The sequence below is a fragment of the Ictidomys tridecemlineatus genome, unplaced genomic scaffold (assembly GCF_052094955.1).
Source record: "Ictidomys tridecemlineatus isolate mIctTri1 unplaced genomic scaffold, mIctTri1.hap1 Scaffold_110, whole genome shotgun sequence".
In the NCBI taxonomy this organism is placed as follows: Eukaryota; Metazoa; Chordata; class Mammalia; order Rodentia; family Sciuridae; genus Ictidomys; species Ictidomys tridecemlineatus.
In genome coordinates, this window is record NW_027521036.1 from 430,377 (window position 1) to 438,968 (window position 8,592).

The following is an 8,592-nucleotide window of genomic DNA, read 5'->3' on the forward strand; positions in this document are numbered from 1 at the left end:
TTCAAGCCACAGTACCTAAATATGTAAATAAAGAATTCCATATCTTATAACTCAACCAATTTTTTTCAAAATAATGAAAATGTGCCCTAGAGTTCTTTACCCTTTGTGCCCATGCAAATGTGATGGAAATATAAATGTTCAGAATTATGAGAAATTGAATGAAGATTTGTGTTAAGAAAAGCATATCATAATATTGTTTTCCAGTTATGATAAAATCAGGGAAATGAGATATTTATTTTTAACTCAAAATCATTTGTCTACTTGTAACAGGCAAGATTTAAAGAAGTACCACTTCTTATAAGCTTTTCTGTCTAAGCTACTTTTTCCTTCCCATCTTCATCTCATTCTGGGAGTAAAAACATTCTCCCAAGCTCTGACCTATGGAATGGAATTTTACACACACACACACACACACACACACATACACACACACACACACACACACACACACACACACACACACACACCTCTAGACTCTCCACTTTTGATCTCCTATATAATCCTAAAACTGTTGCCAGTAACAGGAAGACAATTTTCTAGACCAGCTCTCTTCCCAATTTAGCCAAGCCAAGAATAAATCCCTTTCTCACTTCACCATTTCTCTTTTCCTCTATTAGTTAATCTCTCATTGTGACAGGTAACCAAATCTTGTGTATTGGGAACCCCAGAGTAAAGCCTTTGTCAGGTTATCACAAATAAACTTTCATGCACCATGAATACAGTGTGACTTATTTAAAATAAATAAAACATTTCAAGCACACATAGAAATACTTTCTTTCAACTATTTAAGTGTATACCTTTTCTTTCCGTCAAAGACCTGATACTTTTAACAAAACTCACACTTGTTTCACTACTACAAAGAGTAGTGAAAATATTTGATATGCTTTGAATGAATATGTACATGATTAGATCATTCTAGAGAATAAATAGAAATCTCAGAACACTCTTTTCTACTTAATAAGTAGCAAAAATTTCCCATCAAGCCATACAATTAAAAAGCTCAGCTGTGTGATGGTGTGAGCCTGTTAATTTCAGTGTCAAGTGGCTAAGGCAGGAGGATAGTAAGGTCAAGGCCATCAGCAGCCATTTAGCCAGACCCTGACTCAAAATTTAAAAAAAAAAGAAAGAAGGAAAGGAAGAAAGAAAGAAATAAAGGAAGGAAGGAAAGAAAGAAAGAAGGAAGGAAGGAAGGAAGGAAGGAAGGAAGGAAGGAAGGAAGGAAGGAAGGAAGGAAGGGGCTGGTGATGTAATTCAGTGTCAAAGCATCCGTGGGCTCCATACTTTTAGGGGTGGGAAGACATCCGAACAAGACAAACACTTAGCTAAAAGAGAAAGAAGAAAAAACATATTGGGAAATTAGGTAGAAATATTGAGTTTAAGGTACCAAAAATTAGTGTAGCAGTACTTAGTTTAGCCATACTTGTAAAGAAATTGTGATTAATTCATAGTTTTGAGAAATCTGAGAAAAATACTAAGAAATCAGAATAAATGAGGTATAGATTAAAAATTAAAAATTAATGAATTCTGGAAAGAACACTGTAATGGTGGAAGAGCCTTGTGGTCCAGATCCTAATCCCTGAAGCCTGTGAGTATGTTGCCTTCTCTGCTTGTGACCTTCTAGGCTAATTAGGAGTGATGCATTCATTATGAAGCAAAAGAAGAAGGAGGAGGAGGAGGAGGAGGAGGAGGAGGAGGAGGAGGAGGAGGAGGAGGAGGAGGAGGACAACAAGAAGATCTCAATAAAAACCAACATTTTCCAAAGTTAAGATCCAAGTGTTGTAGTCAAGAGGATATTTACAGCATAACATTTTTATAATAAAATATATAATCAAAATATTATACTTCTGCCTTTTTATATGTCTTAGGCTTCCTTTGTTCTCCCAATCTCTTCCCTTTATCTCTCTCCTTCCTGAGTAAGTGACTAAGCACAGGAGATGCTCAGAGGGATGGAGCAGCCCAGGATACATTAATTAACAACTTTTATAGCTCCCTATACTGAGGGGCGATTCCTGGGACAGGTTACCTTAGCAACAGATTGGAGCAGGGGCAGGTTATCTTGATAAGGGTGGAGGAAGGCTCTGAAGGTATTTCAATCCTTCAGGGGGCAGTCTGCAGCTTCTAGGAAATTGCACTCCTTGATCCGACTTGACTTGATTTACCTATCTATACTGCCTGTCTAATTCTGGCTTCAATGGTGTACCTCTCCTGACCTCCAGTTTTAATGGAGTTCCAGGCACATTTCCAGAGAGTTCCATCCAGATCCACCTTTCAACATTTCACTGCAGTAGGATGACATCACACTTTCAAGTCTCCACTGCCATGACAACTCTCTCACTTTGTCCCATGCTGACAGGTCCTAATTAGAATCTGTTCTTACAGATTTTGTGGTTGGGGGAATTATCCTTATCTCCCTGAGTTCTGGGATTTGGTCTGTGTAAAGGTCACAAAAGTTTCCCACTTCATAATAACTTATGTTATTCTTGTTAACATTTCTTCTGCAGATAATAGGTAGTTCGCTGGGGGATGTAACATATTCTGTGGACTTAAATCAGGTAGGGCTAAAGGTAAGTTATGCTCCTCAAAGTGAAACCATGTGGGGGACAGCAAGGTAGGTCTCATCCAATCATGTCTATGTCTGTCTGTCCCCTATTACTTGGGGTGTGCCCTTACTGACTACCTCTTATTCTTGGCCCATTTCTTTCTGCTTTCTGGACACCATGAGACAAGCAATTTCAGTCAGCCACACCATCTCTGATGTTCTTCCTCACCATAAGTCCAAAAACAACAGAGCCAAATGACCATGGACTGAAACCATGGGTCAAAATAATTTTTTCTAGGGCTGGAGTTGTGGCTCAGTGGTAGAGCGCTTGCCCAGCATGCGCAAGGGCCTGGGTTCGATCTTAGCACCACATAAAAATAAATAAATCAATAAAGGTATTATGTCCAACTACAACTAAAAAAGATAAATATTAAAAATAAATAAATATCCACCAAGTTGTACCTCAGACTGTCAGATAAAGCGGCGGGCCGGGCCCGCGGGGCGGTGAGCACGGCTAGGGCCGGACATGGTGGCGCTCTATGCCTGCACCAAGTGCCACCAGCGCTTCCCCTTCGAGGCGCTGTCTCAGGGGCAGCAGCTGTGCAAGGAATGTCGGATTGCACACCCAGTTGTGAAGTGCACCTACTGCAGGACTGAGTACCAGCAGGAGAGCAAAACCAATACAATTTGCAAGAAATGTGCTCAGAATGTGCAGTTGTATGGAATGCCCAAACCTTGTCAGTATTGCAACATAATTGCAGCATTTATTGGCAATAAATGCCAACGTTGCACAAATTCAAAGAAGTATGGACCACCATATTCTTGTGAGCAGTGCAAGCAGCAGTGTGCGTTTGACAGGAAAGATGATAGAAAGAAGGTAGATGGGAAATTGCTATGCTGGCTGTGCACACTTTCATACAAACGTGTTCTCCAGAAGACCAAAGAGCAAAGGAAGCACCTGAGCAGCTCTTCTCGTACAGGCAACCAGGAGAAGGAACAGTACAGCCGCCTGAGAGGTGGTAGCCATTATAACAGCCAGAAAACACTTTCTACATCTTCAATTGAAAATTAAATCCCAAAGAAAAAATCCAAGTTTGATTCAATTACAACAAATGGAGACAGCTTTTCCCCAGACCTGGCTCTGGATTCACCAGGCACTGACCACTTTGTCATCATTGCTCAGCTGAAAGAAGAGGTAGCTACTCTGAAGAAGATGTTGCATCAAAAGGATCAAATGATCTTAGAGAAAGAAAAAAAGATTACCAAGTTGAAGGCTGATTTTCAGTACCAGGAATCTCAGATGAGGGCAAAAATGAACCAAATGAAGAAAACGCACGAAGAAGTCACAGAACAATTGCAGGCCAAAAATCGAGAACTCCTAAAACAGGCAGCTGCCTTGTCCAAGAGCAAGAAGTCGGAAAAGTCAGGAGCTATAACCTCTCCATGACAGACTGCAGGAGGCTCTTCAGCAACAGCAGATGGGGTCATCCTGGGTTAGGGTTGGAGACCTGGCTGTTCTCTGGGAATTGCAAACTTTCTTAAGAATCTCTATTTTATTACTGTTATCCTTCTTTGTGTGATTGCAGTGAGCTGAATGAAAACATCTAGTTTGTGCTGTGTTATGACTGCATGCTTGAGTGTTTGGGATTTCAGGTTCAATCTCCTTCTCTTTCTCTCTCACTACTCCTTCTATGCTTTTCTTCCTCTTCTACCATCTCTTCCTCTTTTTTTCTCTCCCTTCCCTTTTCTTCCTTCTATCCCTTTCTTCCCTTTCCTCTTTCTCTATGTATTTTGGTTCTACTCTTTGTTCTTTTGTGGTGGTCACTGCTCAGTGTTATGTGCAGAATGATTTTTTTATGTCCATCCTTGCATCCTGCCATACCCATGAGCAAATAGTTTGGCATTAATTGTATATCACTGCCACCCTCTAACTTTAAAAACTGCCACCTTAAGACTTGGTACAATGAGAGAGGCTTTCTCTCTCCAATAAATCTTTTGCTTCAGGGTTTACTCTTGGGTTTTTTTCCAGGTATATTATGTATGAACTTTGTACTATGTATAGCCAGAGTTTTATTTATTTTTTTAAAAAAGAAACTTTTTCTTGATAAAAGAATAATGGTAGCCTAGCTAGTTGTTCTAGTAAAAGCGATGCCTCTTGGGGGGAAAAAAGTCCTATTCTCTAGCTTTTAGAAAATGCATCAGATCTTTTCTTTCTTGTTAACTTTAGAGTCTTAAAAACCGATTACTAAGGTGAAATAATTTCAATGTATACGTTTGGAGTTAAGTGCCTTTTAGAGGATTTCTTGGAAGATCATTTAAAGGAGATACTTAAGGGAGGTTGCAAAGATTTTGAACAGTCTGTCTTTTTAAGTAAGGGCAGAAAGAAAGGTTGTCCAGATTGTACTGAACATTTCCCTCCCCCACTTCCTTTATTCTTAGGTAATTGATTTTAAATTCTCATACTGCCACTTCTTTTTTTTTTTAAATACCCTTTACCTATATAAGTTGTTATACTGGGCTATTATTGACAGAAAACATTTTTTTAAACAGGAGCAGATTCAAAATGGTTCAACTATAAGACACTCTGGGACCAGTACAAACTGCTCAAGTATGGACTATTAGTGGGAGAAATAATATCATTGTACTTTCTTCCTATTTCTCTTCACCCACCCCAGCCTGTATACTCCCTGCTTTTAATGGAAAGGTATTGAATACATGTGCTTCTCAGAAGCAGTTTGGCATCAGTCAGAGATATGTGTGGCCTGTCTTCCCTTCTTATCCCAATAGGCACATAGATTCACTTTTCCAGGAAAGGGATAGACATGTATTTTTAGCTGTACTCTCAGGTACTTTATGTGGTCTTTTTAAAGAAGTTGAGGATGTGTATAGTATGTGCTGTGAAGTAACAAAATCAACTACCCTGGAATTATTAATGCAGGGGGGTACTAGAGTTAAAGGTAATGGTGAGGGCAGATGACATTTGTAGTCTCAGTCTACCAAAATTGTAGCAGTAAATTTAGCTTGTTAAAAGCAGATGTTCTATAACCTGTGATAACATTCTCGCAAGTGGAGCCATGCACATAATTGGACAGAGATGTGGAAAGGGTGGCTTCCTTCTGCTAAGAGATACAGTGGACCATGTGGCTTAGATATCGCCCTGGTAGGGGATGTAATTTTCCCTTCTAAGGAAGGGGAACAGCAGTGTTAAATAGTTTTGTAACTTTTTGAATGAGAAGCTTTTAGGTAAACTGTCAGATAATATTTTTTAGATGCATTTGCATTGGCTATGGGGAAAAGATTGAGAAAAATGACAGTCATGTTTTTTTTTAAATTTTAAAGACTGAGAAACTCTGTTATCTGAAGTATGATAATATAAAAACATTTAGTTTTATACTAAATTTTTTTAAGGTCTTGGCATTTAATATAAAGCAAACCCACACATTTTCTAACTTTCCATAAGTTCTTAAAAGGGAAAGAAGAATCCTTAGTCTTGAAATTTTAATTTTTAAAAATCATGACACTGTTTTGCCATGAAATTGAGTAGCTAACTTTTGGTAACACCTTTTGTTTCTTTGTATGTTTGTAATATTGGACATTTTAAAACACAGGAATGTTTTGGTTTGTACAGACTTTGACAAATGTGTGTTAATAAAAATTCATATTGACTCAAGTAAAAAAATAATAAATAAATAAATAAATAAATAAATATTTCTAATCTAAGTTGATTTCCTTAGGTATTTTGTCACAGTGTTGGAAAGCTGACAATCACACAAATAGATTTAATAGGTTTAATGAACTGTGCCTAATGATAAACAATCATACATAATCTGTTAGTCTACTCAGTGTATTTTCTCTGTTATGGTCTTTTCTTATTTATTTGAAATAATTATCATTAGTGATGATTTATAAGGGGTTAGAGATATGTTTAATATAGAAATATTCTATCTTGAAATATCTACCAAAAATCTGTTTAACGATTTCTGTCATTGAAGCAAGTATTTAGGGATACTATATTAAACAATCATAGAAAATTGAAAGTCCATTTTTGTATTTTTCTCAGCCAGAATGAATTAAATCGACAGCCATCTTCAAGGAAAGGAAAATAGTGTTAGTACTATAATTAAAATATGAATAATTTGAAAATTCTTTTAGAAATAGTGACAACATTTTTGTGAACATTACATATTAATAGGATACAGTTTTTGTTTGCTATGTAAATTAATTCATGTAGTTGTTTTAGAATACATAGGGTATATAAAACCTATAATGTATCCCTGGTTATTTCAGATATTGTAGAGAGCTTATAAATGAATTTGTACTCTCTACATAGTTGAGTACTTTTTATAGAACGCTATGAGATTTCCTGGCAAGTTGAAAACAAAGTTCCTGATTCAGAAGAGCTAATTCTCCATCATTTAACCTATTAAGGATGTGACATTCTATATTAAGATTGTGTTACATTTTTTTTGTACAGGGAAAACAAACAAACAACAAACAAAAAAACCCACAAACCATTTTCTAATATTCTTTATTTTCAGAAAAAAGGAGAGTTTAAAAGTGATTAAAAACTACAGGGCTTTTCTTTGATGTAAATTTACCAGATTAGCTTTATCTCAGTTCTCCCTCTGTCTCCTCACCCATGCCTCAGGCCTCATCCACTTTGGCCTGCATTCATGATTTCTATAATGGTTTCATCAGTTGTCCCTCTAAGGAGTCCGGTACTCTGATCCAACTTCATTTCCACTGCCTGTTTCCGATTTTCCATGTCCATGCCCTACAAGTGGCTAAATATTTTGGGGATAAATATATTTTCTATTAGACTGATTTACTAATTCAGTGCCTCTAATTTTACCTAATGTCTTCAATAGAACCCAAGTCATTTTCTTTACAAGTGTTAACAGTTTTTATATAAATTCCACTGATTTGCAACATGGAAATGACAATTCAATTGAAATACAGTCAACAGAGCATACTTTAGAAAAGTTTTTCATGAATCATTAGTTTCTACACTTTTTATTCATTAATGGCTGTGTTCATTTACTTAATTTATTATTTGCAGGATGCAGATACTTCAGTTCTACTAAAGTCAGAGTATTAAAGTAGGGATGACAGGGGAGCAGATTCTTTATTAAATCTAAAGCTGTCACTAATTAAAGTATGAAGTTATTTTGCATGCAAATAATGATAATTCATTGAGTTTTTGAAGTATATAGTATTATATGGCACAGGAGCTTAGTCACAAATAATCACTTCAAACACATAATTTTGAAAATGTTATGTCAAAAAAACCCCATGTTCCTTAGGAACAATAAGCACCTAACACTTATCTCTCATTTTCTGGAAAAATTCCTTATAAATTCTACTATGATTTCTGTGTTTTGATGTGTCAATTAAGTCGTGTGTTTATAATGTTTTCTTCCTTACTACCTTGCTTTCTTTCTCTCCATTCTCCATTATTCTTTGTTTGTTTGCTGTTTTGCTCTTCAATTAAATCCCATTTGAATTCCACATCTGAGGTCTGAGTGCACTGCTCAGACATGGATTAGAAATAGTAAGTAAGGTCAGGTGCAGAATTGTTTTGTTTCTGATTTTAATGAGAAAATCACATGTAATTTTGTCTTTCCACTTTTGTATTTTTGAAACTAGAGCTTGAACTCAGGGGTGTGTTACTATTGAACTACATCCCCAGGCCTTTTCAATTGTTTTCTTTTCATTTTGAGACAGAGCCTGATTTACTGAGGGCCTCACTGAATTTCTGAGGCTGGCAGGAACTTGTGTCTCACCCTCCCGAGTCATTGGGATTACAAGTTTACATGAAATTTTCATGATCATATTTTTTTAATTTTATATTAAAATAAATTCATATGTAGTTGTTGAAACTATTTTAATTTTATTGGAAAATGACTGATTTTTATTTAACATTTCTGGCAAATCATTGAACCTATCAAAGATGTGACATTTCAAATGTGATCATATAATAATGTAGCAGTGTCATGCACTGCATTCATCATACTGTAGTTATATTTATCTGTTTTCATTTCAATCATACTTGA

General features: G+C 36.4%; 1 pseudogene; it reads left to right on the forward strand.

The window, feature by feature from the left end:
* The first annotated feature begins 2,993 nt into the window (after positions 1-2,993).
* LOC144372490 (protein FAM76A pseudogene) lies at positions 2,994-4,545 on the forward strand (annotated as a pseudogene).
* Positions 4,546-8,592: the final 4,047 nt, after the last annotated feature.